This window comes from Panthera leo, chromosome B4, assembly GCF_018350215.1.
Source record: "Panthera leo isolate Ple1 chromosome B4, P.leo_Ple1_pat1.1, whole genome shotgun sequence".
Taxonomy (NCBI): Eukaryota; Metazoa; Chordata; class Mammalia; order Carnivora; family Felidae; genus Panthera; species Panthera leo.
In genome coordinates this window covers 135,224,672-135,248,940 of record NC_056685.1, presented here as the reverse complement: position 1 = coordinate 135,248,940, position 24,269 = coordinate 135,224,672, and the positions used below count along the sequence as shown (strand labels likewise).

Genomic DNA, 24,269 nt, shown 5'->3' with positions numbered 1-24,269 from the left:
CTTGAAATTAAAAAAAAAATTAAGATATAAAGGACAGTATAACATTATGTTAGTTTCAGGTATACAGTAGCAATTCGATGTTTGTATATTTTGCGAAGTGATCGCCACCGTTGGTCTAGGTAACATCCGTCACCGCACAGTTGCAGATTTTCTGTTCCTTGTACTGAGAATGTTCAAGAACTGCTTTCTTGGCAACTTTCAGATGTACGACACAGTATTATCGAGTGTGGTCACCATGCTGTACATTAGGCATTGATTCCTGAGGACAGCAGCCTCGGGGATCCTCCTGTTCTCTCTCTCCTGGGATTAACAGGGGTCTCTTAAGCAGAAGAGTAAGGTGAGCTCAGATCTGAGTTCCGGAAGGTTTTCTGGAATGGAGAGAAAAGGATAGAGCCGAGAGGCAGATGTCTGAGGCAGTGGCAACGGCCCCTTCTTAGGGGCTTTGCACATGTGGTGTCCACTCCCCGGACTGTCCTGTCTGTCTGGCTCCTTCGGGTCATAGCACCAAAGCCACCTCCTCAGCGGACCCTCCCTGGCCACTCAGTCTAATGGTGTCCCCATCCTGCGATCTCAGCGGTATGTCTGAAGTCATTGTGTTCACACCTGGGTTTCTGTGGATGTGACCTCCATCCTTTTGTTCGGCTGTCCCCGTCACATGAGCGGGGGCCCGTCTATCCCCTGTCCTCCCTCTGAGAACAGTACGGGGCCCCTTCCAGGCCTCCATGAACCTGTGGTGGGAACCAGTAGTTGAGGTGCAGGATCTGAGGTGCGGTGGGACCGAGCGGCGCTGCCCGGAGCACAGGCTGGAAAGGGGACGGGGCACCAAGGTCACTCTTTTCAATTTCCTTGAGCCGGATGGATGCCGCCCTTGATTTGTACTTGTGGACGTTTCGGCTGGGTGGCCACTGCTCTTTCCTAAACAGCTGGGATGTTTGCCAGACTTGCCGACCGCTTCTGTGGCTGAGCTTTGTGGCTTCCAACAGCGGCACCGTTTTGCTTAGTTTGGATCGCGTTTCCTTTTCCGTTGGGCGAGTTCTCCTCTGCTAGCTGTCGTTTCCCTCTTTTAAATCTCCCAGTGGAGCTGTTGCTCTTCCTTTTCGTGTGTCTCTCTTGTCCACTGCTTCGTTTTCTGTATTCATTCTGGGAAAAGGGAAATTGACTCGGGGTGGCTTGACCAAGCTTACAGAGCACGGGAATCGTCGATTTTGAAATGACACCTCCAACCTCCTGACTCTGGACATTTGTAGCGGGCCAGACCCCCGACGCTCAGTCAAGGTGACCGTGATGTGCCCTTTCTGCTGGTGTGTGGGTGTGGAGACGGGCGGCGGCTCTCCGTGGACCCATAATGGACGCGTCCGTCCCGCATTCCGGCAGCGAGGTGGGGCGCGGTGGGGGTGGGGCGGGGTGGGTGGAATTGCTTCCAGCGGAGGTAGGGCTGTGGAGCCAGGGGCGGCACCTGGGGTTTGCTTGGTGAGGCCAGGGTGGGGGTAGGGTGGGGGCACCTGCCAGATGACTGGGATTTTTTTCAGACTTGACCCCTTCCTCCAGAGTAGGCGCGGTGCAGAGGCCGACACAGGTTGGATGGCGGATGTGGGGTTGGGGGGTGGGGGGCGTGATTCGTCGTGCTCTTTGATGTTGGTGAATGTCTCAAAACCGCGCGGGCCCTGCTCGGGTTGGCTGAGGGCTGGCGGGTGGTGTGGCTGATTGGGGGTGCTGGTGAGTAAGGGGTGACCCTGCTGAGCCCTGGAACTGGGTCTGGACGTGGTCAGGGGACCACGAGTTGCCGCCACGGGGCCTCCAAGCGCACCCATCTTGGGGCGCTGCTGGGTGGCGTGTGGAGCCCATAGAAGCGGCTCCGGGGGTGAGCACCGCGGTCGGGGAGCTGAGCCGCTGAAAGAGGAGGGGGCTTCTCTCTGGTCCTGTTGTCCCACACGCTTCCTGACTTCATTCTTTATAGGAAGCGGCCGGTTTTCCTGACCTTTGGTTACTTAAACAAACCAATGTATATCCATTTTTAGGATTAAACAAATTTTTTTTCATGTTTACTTCTGAGAAAAAGGGAGGCAGAGGGAATAGGGGAGGGGCAGAGAGAGAGGGAGACGGAATCCGAGGCGGGCTCCGGGCTCCGGGCTCCGAGCTGTCAGCACAGAGCCCGACGTGGGCCCCAACTCACCAACCGGAAGATCATGACCTGAGCCAAAGTCAGACGCTTAACTGACTGAGTCACCCAGGCGCCCCTAGGATTTAATTTAGAATAAGGAAGATTAAGTATTGGCCTCACTTCTGTTTTCCAGCTGCCTCCCCCACCTTGCTTTTTTTGGGTAAGCAGTTGTCTCTTTTGGAGTAGTCTTTTGAAGTTGTAAACCGCTTGGCTTTGCAATCTCATCGTTATTAAATTGGTGGCATTGTTGATATGCCAAGGGGCAGAGCCCTGTGTGTCTGTAATGCGGAGGTGTTCAGCCCTTCCCCCCGGTGGTAACAGTCAAATTAGGCCACAGCTTTGCCACCTCTTGGCCCAGGTGAGGTAAGAGCAATTTAATTTCCGTTTCCTTCTCGTTTACTTTGCTCCTTATTCCCGGATGCCCTGAAGTGCCGAGTAAAGGGAGTGGTTTTTCCCCTTGGAGCCGGCTTTGCATCAGGGGTATATTACCCAGCTGGCCGGGGTCAGGCACGTAAGTCTCGCTTCGTCCCCAGATGTGGTCTGGGGAGACGGGCAAGCACGGCGGGGAGCAGAATCTTGTTAGCAGGCTGACATCAACATCAGAGCACCATCAGGGAAGCCCGGGGCTTTTCTTTCAGATTGGAAGTTGAGAATTCTGAACTAGGTACTTTTATTAATTTGTCTTGGCCTGTAAACACATTACACAGCTGTTCTGTTTTCATTGATGGTGGGGAAGAATGCTTCTGCTCTGCTAAGTGCTGTGTCCCGTAGGCTGTGGGCGCCTCCTCCAGCCCAGTCGTCTTCTAGTGTGTTTCCCTTGAGGCAGCACTGTCCTTGGCACTTGACGTGATGCCTGGTCAGCGGTCGCTCAGCATTTGTCTCGTGAGACTGAGACAGGCCACCCACCCGTCAGCTAACTGAAGAGGCTGGATAAAGCAAGAATCATACAAAAACCATACAGAGTTTAGGCATTTTATTTTATTTTATCTTATTTTATTTTATTTTATTTATTTATTTAAAAAAATTTTTTTTAACGTTTTATTTATTTTTGAGACAGGGAGAGACAGAGCATGAACAGGGGAGGGTCAGAGAGAGAGGGAGACACAGAATCTGAAGCAGGCTCCAGGCTCTGAGCTGTCAGCACAGAGCCCAACCCGGGGCTCGAACTCACGGACTGAGAGATCATGACCTGAGCTGAAGTCGGCCCCTTAACCACTGAGCCACCCAGGCGTCCCTAGGCATTTTATTTTTTTTTTAAACGTTTATTTATTTTTGAGACAGAGAGAAACAGGCTCCAGGCTCTGAGCCATCAGCCCAGAGCCCGACGCGGGGCTCGAACTCACAGACCGCGAGATGGTGACCTGAGCTGAAGTCGGACGCTTAACCAACTGAGCCACCCAGGCGCCCCTAGGCATTTTATTTTTAACATAAAAAAAAAAAAAAAATCAGCGCATCTCATGTGCCAGTCTCTTATTGACCTTTTACTTTCTGTCTGCAAATCAGAACTGTGAGTCGTTTTCCTGCGTAAACCACGCCCATAATTTATTGTCTTCCATATTCAGTTTTTGGATGAAGAGGGTTGACAACCAAGAAGATGCATGAAGCAATCTGAGTTGCTAAATCTAAAACGTTTTACACATTTTCACCCAATCCTTTATACTTGTCTTACCTGTCTCACCCACACCTGTAATTTAGTTAGGGTTTATAAAAGTCTTAAAAAAAAATTTAGCAACTTGTAATTTTCGTAGAAACAACCGTAGTTATTTCATGGGTTTCTTTAGTTAAGTGTGTGTGTGTGTGTGTGTGTGTGTGTGTGTGTATACGTACAAGTACACATATACTTATATCTATATGTAAATGCTTATTTTTGTACCCGTATATTTATTGGTACAATGGCATAAATAGGTTTGGGGATGTTGACTTTAAAAATAAAAATTCCCAGTTATTTTACCAGCAAAAGAAGGGTTTATTCAGTTTATTCAGGAATAAGAGAATTACAATCCGGGCCAAACCAGTTTTGGCAAAACTGTAGACAAGTCCAGGGAACAGCGGAGAGGTGTGCTTTTTTAAGGAGAAAGGGGTAAGCTGAGAAGGTTGTTACAAACTAAAGGTCCATTGGAGTAACCTGGGAATTCAAAGTATGGTGGGTCTTCGTTGGCTGAGCCCTTGACCAAGGGGATAGGGAAGCATCTCTTCCCCCTACTGGAGTAGTGGAGTGGTATGCGTGCAAGGTCAAGTCTGTCTCTTCCTCTTGGGTCTGCAGTTCACCAATCGGTGGGGGGGCTTGGGAGCTCCCCCTGCCAGAACTCCCCAACTCCCTTTCAGTGAGGTTTCCCGGTGCTAATATTCCCAGGGACAAACACTTGCTTAGCACATTGGGCAGCGTGCGGGGTCTGTTTGCCACATGCAGTTGATATACCAAGAGGGTCCTTTAGTAAATTAGATGGGGATTCTGTTCTCCGGAAGCCTTCAGCCTCGTGGGGGCCACTGCTGTATTTCAGTAACTGATACGCAAGTCAAAGACTGGCAGATGTCTTCAGAGAGAACCTGTGCTCCCAGCAGGAAGGGGTCAGACTGCATGGAGAAGTAGGTGTTTGACCGGCCAATCATTTCTTTCTGTGTTCAGCTGCGTATTTTTCTGTGAGTAGAGATTTAAATGTATGTAACTGTCACTGGGTCTTGGGCAGCGGTAAGTAAATCTATTTTTGAAGTTTCTGTGTCTCCATCCTTTGTAGAGGCACAGGCTATTTCTCCTAAGTGACAGAGCTTTAAAATACCTGTGTTTGTGCTCTGCTCCAGTGGATCGGTCAAGAAGGATGGTGTTCCTTTCAGTCACGAAACGGTGTACCAGTCACGGTTCTGTGGTTCTAAGCTAACCTGAGCATAAAATCGCTTCCTTAGAAGACAGCGGGTGGGGTGCTGCCTCACAGACCGAAAAGGAGTCAGGGAAGGGACGATTGTTTCCAAGGGGTGGGGGGACCCCCCACCCCCGAAGCCCAGTTGGAATGCCGTAGCCAGAAGGGGGAGAAACGGGTGCTGGGCAAGGAGCAGCCTGTTGGGAAAGGCTTTGCAGGGCGCCCTGTGAAGTGGGATAACACGTTAACAAGGGCCAGGATGCATCCAGGATGCAGAGACACTTTTGTATGTGTCTCAGATGAGTTCACCTGAACTTCTAGAGGCTAAAAGTATGTAGCATGTCATCCATAGGAACTCAAGAGTTCAAGCCATGTTTCCAGCCTGCCTCCCAAAACTTACTGTCTGTATGAGAGGCGAAGTCTTCTTGAGATGCCCCCTGTGTGGGTGGGTGAATTCGGGTGAGGAGACACAGCGTCATCCCGGAGCAGAGAGCCCAGCTTTGCACCCGTCGGCCTGACAGGGGGTGGACTCTGGACTCTGTGCCCCAAGCCGACGTGGACTTTGTGCTGTTCTTTTGTTGTGTGTAAACCAAAGCCGCAATAGTCTTTCTTAGATTTTTCGAAGTTACAGGTTACTGCCTTTGTCACTCTATGTTCATGCCAAGCGAAACAGAAAGATGTATACACGTCCAGGCGGTGGTAAACTTCCAGTCACAACACTGTGGAGATAACCCAGCACTGACCTGGTGCAGCCGAGCCTTCCACAACTTTCTCTAGGCTCTCACAGACATCAGAGCATGTTTTAATAAAAGCAGGAACATACTGTAGGCACCGCTCAGCAACTGGCTGTTTTCACTTCCTTTTAGTTTGCAGACTCCTGAATTTAAGCTGTCTGAGAAACAGAGCTCTGACAAAGTGCTCTGCGTGTCGTACGTGTTTGTTGTTGGATGAGTGAGCGAGTGAATGCTGTATTCTGGATATCTCCCCACGGCAGTAGTTTTCGGTAGTTGGGCCGGATTGAATTGCTTCAGCCTTTTTGTAGGACATAATTACAGCAACAGCGTGTGACTTGTGTGCCTTTTCTGGGCATTTCCACCAGGCGCTAGATGTTTGTCTTTGGCTAATCTGATGGGTGAAAATAGCATCCCGTTGTTGTATTATATTTTCCTGAGTACTGGTGAGGCTGAGGAACATCACACATATTTATTAGCCGTTTGTATTTCTTCTGGGAGTTTTTTTTTTATCCATAATCCTTGTCCATTTTTTTTCTTTTATTGAATTTGCTTTTTGGTTTTTAGGAGCTTTTTGTACATTGGGCTATAAATCCCTTGTTGTATGAATTGCAAATATGTCCCTCTGGCTGGTGTTCCTATAATTTGTTTTTATTTTGTTTAGATGTCTTTTTCCATAAAGCTTAAAAATTTTTATGTAGTCCTATGTGTCTGTTGCTTTACAGTGTTTAGATTTCCTCTTCCATCCATGGTCTAGAGAAGACTATAGACCAATTTCCTGTGTGTGTATGCATATGTATGTTTATATATATTTGGAACATTTCTAAATATATTTCTAACCAGAACAGTAATTTGAATATAGTGGTGTATTAAAAGATTAGAGAGGGGAGGTGGGCTGGGGGATGGGGAAATAAAGGGGATGCATAGTACATTTATGGTGATGAGCACTGAGAAATGTACAGAATTGTTGAATCATTTTATTGTACATCCTAAACTGATAATAACAGTGTATGTTAATTGTACTTGAATTAAAAAAAAAAAAAAAAAAAAAAAGCTTTACTTTCCATGACCAAGTACGGTTTATTACCGGAGCACAGGGTAGCCTAACAGGAAGTGTGTCAGCCGGCAGAGGCTCTGGCTCAGGGCTTAGGAGCATGTTGTGTTCCAGTCCTGACGTCTGTCAACTCTCTGACTTTGGCTGAGTTATTTAAATCTCCTGAGCTTTGGTGTCATCTGTAAAATCAGTAGCACAAGAACAGCACCGTCGTATAGGGTTGACGTAAGGGCTAAATGTGGGATAAATACGTCCACAGTGATGAGAACAGGGCTTGGTGCCTGGTAAGTACTCAATGTTATGCTGACCAATTCACTACATAAAATTAAAACCTACGTTGACGGTGTTAGCAGATGTTTAAAAGGCGTATAATAAAATCCAACAGCTAATCCTGATGAGATTCTAAGTAAAATGGTCATAGAAGGAATCTACATAAATACGGAAGTATTTCCCAGCAGCGGGCAGCAGGCACATTAAGTTGTCGTTCTGTTAAGTTCCGGCACGACAGGGAGGCCCGCCTGCCGCCCTGTTCCTTCACAACCGTGAGCCCCCGGATGATCCTGTGGACGTGACAGGTGCATGGGGAGAGGGGCCAGAGGAGGGGCTGTGGCAGTGTCTGTCCAGTGAGCTGGCCCTGTGCTTGTCTTCTGCCTGGAGCGTGTGACCGCTTGTCCCGAGGACTTCCCACTGGCCTTTCACCACCAGGTGTGGCTCCTGACCTCACCCTGCAGGAACCAGGAATGAATTCCTGGGGTTGGGTGGCGGAGACGATTGTTACCGAGAGGAGCCACCTCACCGGCCAGAGGAGCGGTACGAGTACCGGGAACTGAGTGCCGCGTCCGGATTGCCGAGGGCCAGTGGCAGCGCGGGTAACCTGGCAGGTGCCCGCGGTTCTGTACCCTCTCTGCGAGGGCTTAGCCCAGCCATCATCTCTGACCTCTCCCTTCCTCTTCCACATGCAAAATAAGTGGACCAGTGTTCTTGAAATGAGGGGGAGGGAAGGCTGGAGTGCTCTGAACCCTGGGCTTCGGGTCAGATGGCAGCTTCTAGACTGGTCCCCGCAAGTTTTGAAGCATAATAATGACCTTGAAGCCAGCCTCCCAGCTTGGGAATTTAACAGTCCTGCACCACAGGGAAGCTCCTAGTAGGTATTTCCTGCCAGTGGGTAAAGGTATTCCAGGATATTTTATCATTCCCTCATTAACCTGCCTTTTTAAAAAAAAAAATTATTTTAATTATTTTATTCTAAATTTTTAAATTTTTTTAACTTAAAAAAGAATATTTATGTATGCATGTATAACCAATGTATTCACTTTTTGTTTACGAGCTTTATAAAAAGAGAATCGTAAGTAATCTGCAAATTCCTTTTTACTGCTGAATAGCGTTGCATTGTGTGCATTGTATTAGTCAGGGTTTTCCAGAGAAGCAGAACCAATAGGATGTGTGTATCTGTAGAAAGAGATTTATTTCGAGGAATTGGCTTACGTGCTTATGGAGACTGACATGCCCAAATCTACAGTCTGGGCCAGCAGGTGCGAGCCCTAGAGACACCGTGCTACAGTCCAGGCCCTCCTGAAGGCCGGCTGAAAGAGGATTCTCTCTTACTTGGGGGAGGGTTGGCTATTTTGTCCTGTGTTCAACTGATTAGAGTAGGATCCTCCCACATTGTGGAAGGCAATCTACTGATTAAAATGTTAATCTTATTCAAAAACACCCTTGCAGAAAAACCCAGAACAGTGTTCGATCAAATACCTGGGCACTTTGTGACAGTCAACTTGGCCTATAAAATTAATCACATGCATAGGCATTCTCTTCCACACTGGCTATTGTCACACTTCCTTTTTTAAACAAATTTTTAAATGTTTGTTTATTTATTTATTTATTTATTTATTTATTTTGGGGGCGGGGAGGGGCAGAGAGAGGGAGAGGGAGAGGGAGAGAGAGAGAGAGAGAGAGAGAGAATCCCAAGCAGGTTCTGTGCTATCTGTGCAGAGCCCAAGGGCTCAAAGTCACAAACCGAACTGTGAGATCATGACCTGAGCGGAAATGAAGAGTCTTACGCTTAACCGCTTGAGCCACCCAGGCGCCCCTATTGTCGCACTCCTTAATTGTGCCCATCTAATGGCTGTCAGTGTTCTCGTTCTGGCCTTCATTTGCATCTCTCTGGTTACTGATGAAGATGAGCATCTTTTCATGTGGGTGTTAGCAATCCATGGGTCCTCTTTGGTGACGCCTGATGAGTCTTCTGTACGTCTCTTGGGTTGTCTGTATTTTCCTTATTGATTTGTGTTGGTTCTTCTTCATTTGCATAGTAGCCGATTTGCTGGTTCAGTGAGACACAGATATTGCCTCCTACCTTGTCCATGTGTTTTTATTGTCATTATGCTATCTTTTGTTAAACATTTTTAATTTCATTGCAGTTCACTAGATTAAATCTTTTCTTTAATGATCTGGTACTTTTAATGACTTTTTAAAGGAAACCCTTCCTTGCCTTGAGTCTATAAAGATATTCATTTTCTTCTAAGAAAAGTTTTTTTTAACATTTGTTTATTTTTGAGAGATAGAGACAGAGTGCAGGTGGGGGGTGGGGCAAAAAGAGAGGGAGACACAGAACCTGAGGCAGGCTCCAGGCTCCGAGCTGTCAGCACACAGCCCGACATGGGGCTCGGACTCACGAGCCGTGAGATCACGACCTGAGCCAAAGTCAGACGCTTAACCGACTGAGCCACCCACGGGCCCCTCTCCTAACAATTTTAAAGTTTTGCTTTCCACATGAAGCCTTAGCCTATCTGAAGTTGATTTTTGTAATTGTTTTTTTGTGTGAAGTAGGAATCCAGTATTATTTCCTTCCATGTGGATGACTGGTTGATGTGGCATCACTATTGAGAGACTCCTCTGTGCTGTGGGACACCACCTCTGCCATAGAGGAGTTTAGAAGTATGTGTGGGTCTGTTTCTTTTCTTTGCTTTTTTTTTTTTTAAATTAAAATTGACTTTTTTTATTGTAGTAAAGTATGCATAATATAAAATTTACCAATTAAACCATTCTATTTTTTAATTAAAGATTTTATTAAAAATTTTTAAATGTTTACTTTTGATTAAAAAATTTTTTAAAAAATGTTTATTTTTGAGAGAGAGAGAGAGAGCATGAGGGTGAGGGGCAAAGAGAGAGAGAGAGAGACACAGAATTTGAAGAGGGCTCCAGGCTCTGAGGTGTCAGCACAGAGCCCTATGTGGGGCTCGAACCCACTAACTGCGAGGTCGCGACCTGAGCTGAAGTCGGATGCTTAACTGACTGAGCTGCTCAGGCGCCTCATAGATTTTATTTTTTAAAGTAATCCCTACACAGAACATGGGGCTTGAACTCACAACCCCGAGATCAAGAGTCACATACTCCACCGATGAGTGACCCAGCCAGGCACTCCTACCATTTTCACCATTTTAACCATTTGAAATTGTTCACTTCTGGGGCACCTGGGTGGCTCAGTCGATTAAGTGTCCGACTCTTGATGGCAGCTCAGGTCATGATCTCACAGTTGGTGAGTTCGAGCCCCGCGTCAGGCTCTGCTCTGACAGTGCAGAGCTTGCTTGGGAGTCTCTCTTTCTCTCTCTCTCTGCTCCTCTCCTGCTTGTTCACTCTTGCTGTCTCAAAACAAATAAACATTTAAGTTGTGCGATTGTGTGGCACGAAGCACATTCCCATTGTTGTGCAACCACCACCACCATCCGTGTCCAGAGCTTCTTCATCTTCCCAGACTGAATCTGTCCCCATGAAATGACAGCTCCCCATTCCTCCCTACCTCTGGCCCTGAGGGTCTGTTCCTGGTCTGTGCCTGGTCAGCTTACCACCACTAGAGACAACCTCCCTTCCTCCATTCTGCCTTTTATTAAAGTGTTTGGTATTATCTTCCTTATGAGTGAACCTCAAGGACGGAGACTCTCTAAGTGGATCTCTGTCTCCCTTAAAATTAGCACTTTTACAGTGAGCATATGACAAGAGCTTCGTAAATGCTCATAATTGAGTACCGATTGGAATCGGGTTTGAGTGAGTTAGTAGGTTACACTCACTCAGGTTGGGACCCGTGAGAGATGCCACGAGCGTCAGAAGTGACCAGGTACCCCCTTCATAACAGACGTGGAGGATATGGTGGCACTAGCCGGGTGGATTTGCTGGCTCTCCCTGACCCGCCTTCGGGCATGGCCTCCTTGAAGGTTCGCTGGGTCTCCCGAGCAGATATCTTTGCTCCAGATGGCGGCCTTGCATTGGTCTGCAGGGGAGAGGGAAGGAAAAGAGGCCTTAATGAGTCCAATGCCGATGACCTCTTCTTTATTTTTATTTTTATTTTTATTTTATTTTTATGTTTTTGCTTTGTTCTTGAAGTGTAGTTGACGTACAATGTTATATTAGCTTCAGGTGCACAACGTGGTGTTTTGACAATTTTGCACGTTACGCGGTGCCCACCATGGTAAGTGCCGTTGCCGTCTGTCGCCACGCGGCGTTATTACCGCATTATTGCCTGCATCCCCTGCGCTGTGCTTTTCATCTGTGACTTACTTATTTTATAACTGGAAGTTTGTACCTCTTAATCTCCTTCACCTATTTCGCCCATCCCTGCACCCACCTCCCTTCTGGCACCCACCAGTTCTCCGTGTGTATGAGTCTGTTTCTGTTGTTTTTCTTTGTTTCGTTTTTTAGATTTTACATATAAGTGAAACCAAATGGTATTTGTCCTTGACTCATTTCCCTTAGCACAATACTCTCTGGGTCCACATCCATATTCTTGCAAAGGGCAGAAGCTCATTCTTTTTTTATGGCTGAGCGATACTCCAGTGTGTGTGACACACGTACCACATCTTTGTTATCTATTCATCTATTGATGGACACTTGGACGGCTTCCGTATCCTGGCTATTGTAAATAATGCCGCAATAAACATAGCAGTGCATGTATCTTGTCAGATTAGTGTTTTTGTTTTCTTGGGTAAATACCCAGTAGTGGAAATACTGGATCATATGGTACGTCTATTTCTAATGCTTTGAAGAACCTTCATACCATTTCCACAGCGGTCACACAAGTTTACATTCCTGCCAACAGTGCACGAGTGTTCCCTTTTCCCTGCATCCTCACCAACACCTGTTAATCGTCTTTTTCAGCCTAGCCATTCTGACAGGTGTAAGGTGACATCTCATTGTGGTTTTGATTTGCATTCCCTGATGGTCAGTGATGTTGAACATCTTTTCCTATGTCTGTTGGCCATCTGTGTGTCTTGTTTGGAGAAATGTCTATTTCAGTCCTCTGCCCATTTTTCAATTCGTGTGTGTGTGTGTGTGTGTGTGTGTGTGTGTGTGTGTGTGTGGAGTTGTGTAAGTTTTTATTTTGGGTATTAACCCCTTTCCAGATATATCACAAGCAAATCTCTCCTTCCATTCAGTACGTTGCCTTTTTGTTTTTTTTGATCGTTTTTGTTTTTTGTTCTTTTTGCCGTGCAAAAGCTGTTTATTTTTATTGGGTATAGTCCCAATAGTTTATTTTTGCTTTTGTTTTCCTTGCCTGAGGAGACTTACCCATGAATACATTGTTAAGGCTGTTGTCCAAGAGTTTATTGCCTATGTATCTTCTGGGAATTTTATGGTTTCAGGTCTCACATTTAGATCTTTAGTCCACTTGGAGTTTATTTTTGTGTATGGTGTGAGAAAGAGGTCCATGTGGCTATGCAGTTTTCCCAGCACAGTCTTTCCTAGTGAAGAGACTGTTTTTTGCCTATCGAATATTCTTGCCTCCTTTGTCGAAGATTAATTGACCATATAAGCGTGGGTTTATTTCCGGCCTTTCTGTTCCGTGCCATTGATCTGTTTTTGTGCCAGTTCCGTATTGTTTTGAGTTCTTTAGCTTCGTGTAGTAGATCTTGAAATCTGGGATTATGGTGTCACCCGCCTTGTTCCTCTTGCTTATGATCTTTTAATGATAATCTCCACCCAGACAAGAAGCCTGTGTTTGGTAGCTGTCCCCTGCCCACCGAGAAGAGTGTGCGGCTGTTCCCCCGGGGAGGAGTTAGACACGGGGTAACAGACCAGGAGCACTGAGAAAATCCTCCTTCGTGGAAATCAGTGTAGAGGTCGTCGGAATACAAATGAAATTCATAGGAGATTGATAGATGAGTGTGGTGGGTGTGGTACCTGTCATCTGGTGCCCGCGGGAAAGAGCTGTGCGGGGACAATAAAGCCGGCTGTGCTGGCTCCTCAGTGGAATTGGCTTTTTGCTGTTCTGTGGTACCTAGGTCTTGGAGGACAACCAGAAGGAGAGTGGATAGAGGGATTTGGGGGGAAGGAGACTGAGATTTTGGGACACGATAGGCGGTCAGGTGCCAGACCAGGTGTTTTATCTCACCTAATCCCCTCCGCAACCTGAGACGAGACCTGCCGGTCTTCTTACAGCCGAGCACCCCGGCCCCGTTGGGCGTCCGGGGAAGGCTGCTGTGCCTGGTGCCGGTGTGGGGCTTGCCAGGCCTGGCGAGCCTGGGTACGGGGCCCGAGAGCTTGTCCTCTAGAGTCTATCAAATGTGTAAAGTCCAGGGTGTATTTGGACAGTTTCTAACTCAATACAGTATTTAAAAAATGAATGGAAAAGAGCCTATGTGGCCTTTTTGTCAGTGTGAAGTTGAAAAGCGAAGGCTCAGTGGAGGGCCGTCGGGCAGTGACCCTATTGTACAGACTCCTGGTTGCGTCACTCAGGGCGCTGGGGGAGTTTTGACCTGAATTTTGCAAGACAGTCTTCAGTTACTCTCCAATTACTGGATAAGCAGAAATAATGAAGTTGCTCATTGATGAGAAACGTGGCAGACTGTCGTTTTCAAGCTGTTGTTCTGGAGAACAAGTACAACCTTTTTTTAGCTGTCTTTTTTTTTTTTTTTAAGATTGTTTAAAAAAAAATCGCTACTGGTTCTCTCTCTTTGTCTTTCAATAATTTTGCTGCACAGCGCTTGGGCAGGAGTATTTCACATCAATTCTTCCGTGGGCTGACCTTCAAGTGCAGGACGTTTGCTCTAGTGCCCAGGAGGACATTGGCTGTGCTAACGTGCTTACTTTGTGTTGACTCCGGCCACAAAAGTCTTCTTAAATCCAGTTCTGAATGAATTAAATCCCCATATGCTGTTTATAATTTGAAACCCAGGTGTGTGCTTTGATTTCTAGAACTGTGTCCTGTTTCAAATGCGGGAAGGCACTGTTACGAAGAAGCACATGCAAAGCTGTTGAAAAGCACGAGTGAATTTTCAGTCTTTGTGAGGCGATAGGCTCCGCCCTTCCAAGCATGGTCTCTGGGTCAGAAAGACCAAGGGCAGAATCCTGCTTCTGCTGCTTCCAGCCCTTTCCCTGTGCAGAGCTCAGCCTCATACTTGCTAGTGCACAGTTCTTTTCTTAAAAATTAAAAACAATGTTTTAAAATATTCATTTGAGAGAGAGAGAGAGAGAGAGCGAGCTCACGCGCGCATGAGGAAGGGGCAGAGACAGTAGGAGACAGAATCTGAAGCAGGCTCTAGGCTCTGAGCTCTCAGCGCCGAGCCCAATGTGGTGCTCGAACTCACAAACGATAAGATCATGACCTGAGCTGAAGTCTGGTCTTCAACCGACTGAGTCACCCAGGCGCCCCCGTTAAAAAATAAAAATTAAAAAAAATTTTTAAGTAGGCTCCACACCCAATGTGGGGCTTTGAACTCATGACCCTGGGATTATGAGTCCTATGCTCTACCAACTGAGCAAGCCAGGTAACCCCCCCACCACCCAGTGCATTTCTGATAATAGCTCATCTTTTCTCGAGATTTATAAAAAACTATTTTTTGTTTTTATTTTTTACATGTTTATTTATTTTGAGGTGCCTGGGTGGTTCAGTCGGTTGAGCGTCTGACTTTGGCTCAGGTCATGATTTCACAGTTCACAAGTTCGAACCCCGTGTCGGGCCCTTTGCTGATAGCTCAGAGCCTGGAGCCTGCTAAGGATTCTCTCTCTCTCTCTCTCTCTCTCTCTCTCTCTGCCCCCTCCCTCATACTCTGTTGCTCTCAATCTCAAAAAAATTAAAAATTTTTTTTTTAATGTTTATTTTGAGAGAGTGCACGAGTGAGTGGGGGAGGGACAGAGAGAGAGGGAGAGAGAATCCCAAGCAGGCTTTGTGCCGTCAGCACAGAGCCCGACTCAGGGCTTGATCTCACAACCCTGGGATCATGACCTGAGCCGAAATCAAGAATCGGGTGCTCAACTGACTGAGCCACCCAGGCGCCCCCAAAAAACTCTTGTTTTAAAAATGAATTCTCATACGGTGGTATGTAATCCCTCCTCCTTTTATTGTTTTCAGTCCTCGAGCCAGCAGACCCTCAGAGCTTGCTGAGTGAACCAAGAGAGGCTCTGGAGGGGAGAGGCTGGGCGGGAAGGGAGGGCGGGAGCCCGGGCCTGCTCCTGGCCGGCTCTGCTGAGGCTGGAGTGGGGAGACCAGGCAGTGCAGTCTGGTGGTTTGGTGGTCACCTCTGTCAACCCAGTTCATCGCTACAGTCAGATGCCCCCGCGTCCAGTGGTGCACAGCGTTAGCGACCTTGAACGGCCTTCAGCTTCCTTCAGGTCAGCGGGCTCCCTTTCTTTGAGACTCTTTAGCCAACTTTTATTTCTTCACGCTTCGTCTTCCCTGGATGAATTTTAGAAGGAAGGCCACGTTGCCACCGACTCCTCATAAAGGGTATAATGAACACTTATTAGCCAGTTGAATTTTTTATATTATTTTTTCTGCGATAAGCTTTTTATTTTGGAAAAAATTGAGGTATGCAGAAAAGTTGCAAAGACAATACAGAGAGTTCCCACAGGCTTTTCGCCCAGTTTCCCCGAATGTTAACATCTTATGTAACCGCAGCACACTTGGCAAAACCAAGAATTTCACGTTGGTACAGAGTTATTAGCTAAACTACAGACTGTGCTTGGATTTCACTGCTTTTTCCACTGAGATTCTGTCTGTTCCAGCATCCGGTCCAGGACATCACATCGCGTTTATCCTGGTCTCCTTCATCTGTGATGGTTTCTGCCTTTCCCTGTTTTTCACGACCTTGACAATTTTGAAGAATGCCGGTCAGATATTTGGGGGGATGTCCCTCACTTTGGGTTTACCTCATGTTTTTTTTCACATTATTGGATGGGACTTATGAGTTGTGGGGAAGAATATGGCAGAGGTGAAGCGCCTGCCTGAAACCGTTTCAGGGAGCGCAGTGACGTCAGCATGATTGATCCCTGGTGAGGGTCACCTTGTGGGATAGTATTTTTACTCCTCAGTGTGACACATGGCTTGAGCGGCTCTGGCTCCCCAAAAAGTTGCCATTCCCTTCGGGTGAGGGCCTCTCCTCTGCCGTGTGCCTCTTCCCAGAGTAAGCACCCGTGCTGTGGGCCTGCCGGGTCCCGTGAAAACACATCTGGGGCCCACGATTCTGGGAGCATTGAACAATTTTCTCAATCACAAGTGAAACGAGGCCAGCCCTCCATTGGTAATTGTTGAAACTAGGGGTCATGATTCTAGTCTTTTTACTTTTTATATGGTTGACGTTTTCTTTTTTTTTTTAATTTTTTTTTTTTTTAACATTTATTCATTTTTGAGAGACAGAGTATGAGTAGAGGAGGGGCAGAGAGAGAGGGAGACACAGATCTGAAGCAGGCTCCAGGCTCCGAGCTGTCAGCCCAGAGCCTGACACGGGGCTCGAACTCATGAACCATGAGATCATGACCTGAGCCAAAGTCGGACACTTAACCGACCGAGCCACCCAGGCTCCCCTACGGTTGACGTTTTCTGTAAAAGATGAAGAGGAAAACATTTCCAGTCTACAGATACAATGAATCCCACATGGTTTTGAGGGTGTAGGTGTTACGATGTTGGTTGTTGCCAGGGTCGTTCGGGCTGGTAGGACTCATCTTGAAGGTATTTGGTTCTTCCCCAAGGCCTCCGTGGGAAGACAAGCTTGTGTATAAACCAGTGTTCAGTGGTACTGCTAATGATCATGTAATGGCAGTATTTCTTTTTTTTTTTTTTTTTTGGGACAGAGAGAGACAGAGCATGAACGGGGGAGGGGCAGAGAGAGAGGGAGACACAGAATCGGAAACAGGCTCCAGGCTCCGAGCCATCAGCCCAGAGCCTGACGCGGGGCTCGAACTCACAGACCGCGAGATCGTGACCTGGCTGAAGTCGGACGCTTAACCGACTGCGCCACCCAGGCGCCCCAATGGCAGTATTTCTTAACGTCACAGACGTAGCACAATAATTGGTGTACCATCAGAAATTAATCCTGCAGAAAATGAGGTCATAGATGAGTTGGAATACGTTTGTGGAACAGACAGAAAATCTTAACTGTTGTCACATTAATTTGTTGGAAAGAGCATCTGAATCTAATGAATTTGGACGTGGCCTATTTCTTATATATGCACTGTTTTGAACATTACACATTGTGAATCTGGCGTTTCGATAAGTGAAGCAGAGAAATACTGGTACCAGTTAAAGATCCCAGTCCCCCCCCCCCCCCCCGCCCCCCCGCCGAGCCTCAAGACACTTTCTAACAGGTAGGGAACTGGAAGTGGATTTGGAAGGGGCACACTGGCGGAATAAGCACAAAGGGCCCCAGGGTCTGGGTCAGCTTGCTCTTCGTGTCCAACTCCTCCCCCCACCATTCACCCACCAACACAGTTACAGAGTGAGGAGTTGTAAAAGTGAACACTGTCATGAAGCATCATAAATATGCTTGGTGCCACATCTTAAAGAAGATCTTGGCCTTGGAAGTCAATGCTCTGGACTGTTTATAAAATTTCCCCCAGCCCTGGGGCACCTGGGTGGCTCAGTCCGTTGAGCATCCGACTTCGGTTCAGGTCATGATCTCACAGCTCATGAGTTCGAGCCCCACGTCGGGCTCTGTGCTGACGGCTCAGAGCCTGGAGCCTGTTTCAGATTCTGTGTCTCCCTCTCTCTCTGTCCCTCCCCTGCTCACACTCTGTCTCTCTCTCTCTCTCTTGCAAAGATAAATAAAGATTAAAAATTAAAAACAAATAAATTTGCCCCAGCCCTAATCCAGGTACGTAGGTACTGTCACAGGACCGTCTTCGCTGTCACGACCTTTATACAGCTTTGCGTGCGTATGTTCGTTGTATGGGTTCGGTGGTCACCCAGCTCTGTGGGTCATGTGTGTTGCCAGAAGCACTGGGATCCTTGTCCCCTCTTAGGGAAGGGGCTGTCTGGCAGCTGACTCCCCTTTCTCAGGCTTCTCACTGGGAGGCGTCAAACTGTGAGAGCCTGAGAAGTCTCCCCTGCCTGTGTGTGGATGGCCCTGGGGACGGGGCCTTCATTTGGTTCTGTTCTTCTGGTAACCTCAGATGTGCTTACCCTCCACAATGGCTCCCTCAGACCCGCCTCTGCGTGGAGTTAATTTGGGTGATGCCGAGGTCTTAAAGAAGCATTCTACTGTGGATGAGATCGTTGGTCTGAGGCCGGGGCCAGCGTCTTCTGCTTTTGGATGCGGCTGGAGAGCCTCGACCCTTCCTAGGACTTAAGTATGTGTATGGAAATGGTTCATAAGATCTCAGACGCAGTTATGGAGTGAATTGTGGGGTATGCCCAGGAACCCCATCCCTTGGCTTTCCCACGTGAAAGACTGCACAACCAGTGAGACCAGCTGCAAGGGTGACGTGCCTCCCTCTGGAGGTTCTGTCAGGCTTTGGTTGATGGCATCTTTGCTCCAGGGTTTGTCCAGAACGGGGGGGTTTATGGAAGCCTTGCAGGCAGGGGTTCGCCCCCTGGGTGTGCCGTGCCCAGAGGCTTCCGAGCGTCGTGGTCCCAAGTGCCCTCTGTGCAGCCGTGGGCCCTCCACAGGCCTGCCACGCACTGCCTTGGAGTCACCCGTTTGGGTTTAAACTCTTGTAAGGAACTCCGTTTATTCCTTCATTGTAAAATCAATGCACGTACTTTGTAAAATACAAGTACAAATTATTCAAAAGAAGAAAATCACTGTCAGTACCTTGATGTTCACTTCTCCAGAGCATTACGTTTACTACACACAAATGTGATTTTTAGAAACAAATGGGATCATATGATTTAAGCCATTTGTAACCTGTCCTTTTTTCTTTTTTTTTAATGTTTACTTATTTATTTTAAGAGCGCGAGAGTGAGAGAGAGGACAAGTGAGGGAGGGGCAGAGAGAGAAGGAGAGAGAGAATCCCAAGCAGGTTCCTCACTGTCAGCACGGAGCCCCATGTAGGGCTCGATCTCATGAACCGTGAGATCATGACCTGGGCTGAGATCAAGAGTTGGACGCTTAACCAACTGAGCCCTTGTAACCTGTCCTTTACTTCAGTCTCACTCACGGGGGAAATGGGCTCCTCGTCTATACTCTGTCTTGAGCCGGGTCACCGGGCACGGATGTGGGGCAACCACCGTCAGGCTGAACAGCTTGCTCTCTCCTGCGACCCCTGCCAGGGTGCTCGCCGTGTGCCCCTGAGACCTGTCCCGGACTCAGCCCTCTCTGCCGCTCAGCCCGGTTGGCCTCTGGGCAGAGCCCCCACACTTTATTTTCCTTCGCAAGACCATCTGAAGCAGTCCCGTCCATATCCATACGTGGTTCCTCGTGGTCACCGTGGGTTTGCCTCCATTCGGATTGCATTGTTGAGTTTCTGACCTGTGTTGGTCGCCTGCCCTCTGAATTTCCTGGGGCGCTGCTGCCACCCGAGTCCCTGCGTCTTTGCCTGCTACGTTTCCACCCTATCCTAGGAGAGTCCCCTTTGATCCTTCCGCGACTTTGGCTGTGGTCGGCATCGTGGGGCTGACCTCAGCGGCCACCATGTAAAAATGCCCTGTGTGTACGTTACCTCCCTTCATCTTCCCGGGCCCCGGTGTGGCGACTGAGGCTGTCTTCGTGTCACAGGTGGAGGAGCTTAGAAGCCTGCCAGGGTCCGCGCCTGCTCACCACTGCCCCTCTCTGTTGCTTGGCCCCACTCAGCTCCACCTTGCCCATGGAGGCCAGCCTGTAATGTCCTCACTTGGCAGGGCCTCGTGCCTTGTCGAAGTACAACTGGGAATGTCGTGTTTAAGATTGTTTAGAGTAGGCTTCAATTTTAAGTGGTAAAAGTAGAAGGAAAACATGAAATTTGTAAAACGAGATACACTTGTAAGTTTGTCGTTGGTATTCTATTTATAATCCCATTTCAGACCTGAGAATGGGAGCTTTTAGGGTTAGAGAGCATGTCTTTAAATTGAATTTTTAGGGGCACCTGGGGGGCTCCGTTGGTTGAGTGACCGACTCTTGACCGGCTTGCGTCATGATCTCACCGTCTGTGAGTTCAAGCCCCACACTGGGCTCGGCGCTGACAGTGAGCAGCCTACTTGGGATTCTCCCCCCTGCCCCCGTCCCTCCCCTGCTTGCTCTTTCTCTCTTTCAAAATAAATAAAAATAAACTAAAAAAATAAATAAATAAATTGAATTTCTACAATACTCAACAGTGCCTGCAGGCTTTAGATTCATTCATTAAACTCTAAATGTATATTTACAGGCCGGGCTGAAGCACAGCATTCTTGAATAAGGGTTTGGATGTCCCCTATTTCTTGGCACATCGGGATTCTCGATCTTCTCCCATCTTTCCCATCTTCTTTATCGCTGGCACTGGTCTAATTGGAGGAGAAGGTAATGAGAGCATTCTGGGATGCTTGGGATCGTGATTTCACTTATTTACATATTTATACCTCTCCTGGTTTCATGAAGGGTTTGAGTTGGTTGTTTGGGATTATCAAAAAAAGAAAAGGCAAGAACTGAATTCTTCCTTTGCCACCTCCAAAGCAACAATAAAACATGTTTAGTTCTTTAATTTTTTTCAAAGTTTATTTATTTTCAGAGAGAGAGAGAGAATGAATGAATGGGCAGGGGAGGGGCAGAGAGAGAGAGAGAGAGAAAGAGAAACCCAAGCAGGCTCAGTGTCCAAAGTTGGACGCTCAACCGACTGAGCCACCCAGGTGCCCCAGAACAGGTTGAGTTCTGATAAGGCCCTCAGAGGTCTCCCAGAGCTCTCCCACACCGTCACCGCATGCTTGTGGGACCCAGGACTCCGCTGGCAGAGGGAACCAATTGTAGAGCTCTGTGCACTGTCACCACTGTGTGACCATCGGCAAGCCACCTCCCTAGAGCTCTAGTTTTCTCTTTCAAAAGATGGGGACAGGCCTCCCACCTTGCAGGGTTATCAGGAAGTATAGTAGTCATTGTATGTAAACATCATGGCACATGTGTATAAAATGTCATAAATAGTCCCTAATTTTACCTAATATTTGTAGAATTTCTAAACACCAGTTCATGATGGTGTTTTTACTGCCATGGGGCCAAAGTATCAACATTGTAATTATTCTTTACAAAGCCAGAGATATTTAGCTTGAGGCTCTTGATTTATTCTGAAGTTGTATGACCTGCTTTTTAGTGTCAGATGCCTTTTTTATTATTAAAATGCCTTTGAAATGAAATAATGGGGGGTGATTCGTTTTTCTTCTTGTTTTAGTGCCCTTGGTGGACAAAATAACCCTGGTGGGTAAAGTTGGGAGCTTCCGTCCGGTGCCCTCTCCCCTCTTGGGGGAGGAGGGAGCCTCAGCCCCTTCCTTACCTGACTCCACCCGTGGCCCAGCTTCCGGAGAGTTTTCCCATCTCCCCCACCCTCCTAGGTGGGGCTCCCTGCTTCCCATCTGTTAGGTAGCACCCGTCACACTGGGTGGTCCCCTGCGTGCTTGTCTCCCTACCCTCCTAAACTCTAAGCTGCGTAAGGACAAGTGTGGGGAGCGATTTAGCTTGTAATTTCTGGAGCCTAGCACAAAGAGGGTGCACACACATACGAGAGGAGGAAAATCGCCAGTAACACTTGAACACAGCGTTATCTCTAACTTTATTCCTGCAGATACCCAAAACTCACTACAAATCTTGCTCACCACTCCTTTTTGAGTTCAGACCTTCCTTCAGGGATCAGTTTCCATCTTCAGCGTGTTGACCCAGGAGGGCCTGAGGGGGCCCCAGAACCGAGAGTGACATCTTAACCACGCACATGTTGTGTTAGAAGCCCAGGGGTTTCTTCTCGCGATGGCACGTTATCAAATGTGTAAGAAAAGAAATTAACATTTTTCATATCACATTGGTGCTTTGAAGTTTTTCTCAATTGGGCTTTCTGCTTTAATTAGTCTGGCTCATTTTTTTCTTTAGCTTTGGGCAAGTGCCAGGGAAGCAAAGAAGCTTATATAAAGGGTTTTAAAGGGTTTTTTTTTTTTTTTTTTCCAAAGATAGAACTGGTACTTAGTTCAGCTTGTTCTGGCACCTTCTTCTTTGATCGAGAATGTTAGAAATTTGGCTTGGATTGTTCCTTTTTATATAGATATGTGGGAAAAGTAAAGGCAAAGACGGCTCTATTTATGTCTTATTCCATAGAAATATGAAAGGCTAACAAGTAGGATTTGAACACGGCCACTACTCTCTCCACCAACCAACACCAAATAACCTATCGGACTGCTTTCTAGAACCCATTTAAATTCTAGAATTTCAGATTTACTTATCATCTGAGGAGAAAGAAAAGCTAATAATTGTAATTATCGCATTAGATTTTACTTGCTTTCCGACTGTCAAACAGCCATCGAAACCTGTCACCGAGAGCTGCCCTTTCTAATCCGCTGACTAGACGTTCTCGTGCTCTTTACTGCAGTGCTAAGGGAGAGCCGAGTTCACCTGGTGAGGGGGTAGGGCACTCGGGTTCATCGGGATCGTTTGTGCCTGTTAGGGGACCAGCTGTTCTAAGAACTGAGACCCAGTGCAATACACGCACGCTGACACCGCCTGGAGCTCAGAGGCACCTTGCCGTGTGGTCCTTGGCGAAAGCAGCTTTGCTGCACTGGCCCTGCAGAGTGGGGACAGTTCCGATGTTCAGGTTCCGCACAGGCTTTTCTTCTTTTCCTGTCTCTCTTGCCTTCTCCCCCACAGTCCCTCCTCCCTGCCTGCTCCCCTCCCCTTTTCTCCTCATTGAGATATTAATGTCCATACAACCGAATGGACCCATTTAGGGGCTTTGACTAATGGATACGCCTGTGTCGCCACAGCCCCAAGCAAGACAGAGAACATTTCCATCGCTTCAGAACTTCCCTTGTGCCCTGTGCACTCTGCCCCCCCGCCCGGCCCGGCCCGGCCCGACCCGGCCCGACCCGGCCCGGCCCCAGCCCCAGCCCCAGGCACACACTGATCCCGTCCCGGTGGGTTTGTTTGGCCTGGTTTAGAGCTTCGTGTCCGTGGAGACACACAGCAGGCACCCTTTCGCGCCCGCCCTCTTTTGCTCACCACCAAGTTTCTGTGATTCACCCGTTTGCATCTGTCGGAAGCTCATTCCTTTTAAGTGTCGAGGAGGAGTTTCCTGCCCCTCACGCAGCCGAGTTTCCGCCTCCCGTATGGAGAAGTGTGATAGAGAAATCAGGGCCCCGCGGAAGTGCGTGCCTGGTTGGTCTGTGGATCCCCTTGTCCCAGCTCCCCTCCGCACTGAGGAAGGCTCTTCCTGAGGAAGAGCACAGGAGGTACCTTCTCACCCCGGCCGTCACCAGTTGAGAATCTTGAAGAGTTGGCTTCTCAATGTGACTCCGATCTGGTTGGCGCCAGCCTGTGGTAGTGGATACGATCCTGGTTTGCCTTTCCGGAGATGGGGAGATGGGCATTGCTGCCGGTGTGGGGCCTTGTGACCAGAGGGGTCTTCTAGAGCTTCTGCATGACTTCCGCCATCCCGGCAGGTGCCAAACCACCAGGCTCTGCGTTGAGCGCTCGCTAAGTTCAGGGACACCAGAACGAGAACCGCGGAGCCCAGCTAGCATGGGGCCGCCAGGTACCTCCACCCCTCCCCCCAGCACCTGCCTCTGAGCTGTCCGGCGTTTCCCTGGCCCTGTCCTGGCTCGTCTGGGAGCTCTGTTTAGCCCAGGAGGGAAGACTGAAGCACAGAGCTCTAGTCTGCACGGTTTTATTAACATCCTGATTACCGTGTGTCCATAACCTCTTTAAGGGTCACCTTGCGAGAGGCAGTAGTTGCTTAGGGCTGGAGAAGGGGCGGGGAAGACGGGAGGGAGAAGGAGGTGGCAGCTAAAGTGCACGGGGTTGCTTTTTGAGGTGGTAACAATGTCCTGAAATTGGGACGTTGGTTGCCCAACTCTCTACATGCACTAAAAATCATTGAATTAGATCTACTGTAAATTGTGAATGGCTGAATTATATGGTATGTGAATTACATCTCAGTAAAGCTGTTTTGGAAAAGGTGTGGCATTAGAGCAAGGGCACACCGGTAGCAGAATGGGGGAAAAAATCACATAGTGGAAGTCCCGTTCTCGCCCCCATGTGACATGACCTGTTGCCACATGTCCTCCTGTCCCTCACGAGGCTGTCTCCGTGGGAGGCCTGAGCCCGGTGGAGAGACCGTGGGCT

The 24,269-nt window shown here is 48.0% G+C and overlaps 1 protein-coding gene across 2 annotated transcripts in view; it reads left to right on the top strand.

Moving 5' to 3' along the window:
• PACSIN2 (protein kinase C and casein kinase substrate in neurons 2) overlaps positions 1 to 24,269 on the top strand; it is a 133,831-nt gene that overhangs the window by 22,058 nt on the left and 87,504 nt on the right. Inside the window, exon 1 of one of the 2 annotated variants that reach the window (XM_042948029.1) lies at positions 1,106 to 1,275. The exons of the other annotated variant lie outside the window; for it this stretch is intronic. The gene's annotated coding sequence lies outside the window, so the exon portion shown is untranslated. Of the gene's footprint in view, positions 1 to 1,105; positions 1,276 to 24,269 lie in introns of those variants that run through there. 2 annotated transcript variants of the gene reach the window in all.